Below are 382 nucleotides of genomic sequence, written 5' to 3'. Positions count from 1 at the left end.
CTTTCTCCCGCGGAGTGGCTGGTAGTTTCGAACCGCTGACCTTAAGGTTCGCAGCCCGATTCATAACCACTACGCTACCAGAGCTGTCTGATTTTGTAATCTGCCTCTTTGCTGAATCTTCCATTGAGGTCTAGTAGGTTTTCTACTGAGCCTTTTGCACCATATCTGTTTTTGAGATGGACTCTAAATTCAAGTTAGATGTCTTGAAGGTAATATTATTCCTCCTTTGAACTTGTTTTAATTTTTTAGCATCAGGACAAACTTGAATATGATAAGTTGATAGCCTCTTTCACAGCTGATCACAGGTCATATTGTGACTGATGATATTGAACTTTTCTACTGTCTTTTCAACTGATGCAATCACTTTGATTCCTGTGTATTT

This window comes from Chrysochloris asiatica, unplaced genomic scaffold (genome assembly GCF_000296735.1).
Source record: "Chrysochloris asiatica unplaced genomic scaffold, ChrAsi1.0 scaffold00214, whole genome shotgun sequence".
NCBI lineage: Eukaryota > Metazoa > Chordata > Mammalia > Afrosoricida > Chrysochloridae > Chrysochloris > Chrysochloris asiatica.
Note: the sequence above shows the minus strand (reverse complement) of the source record.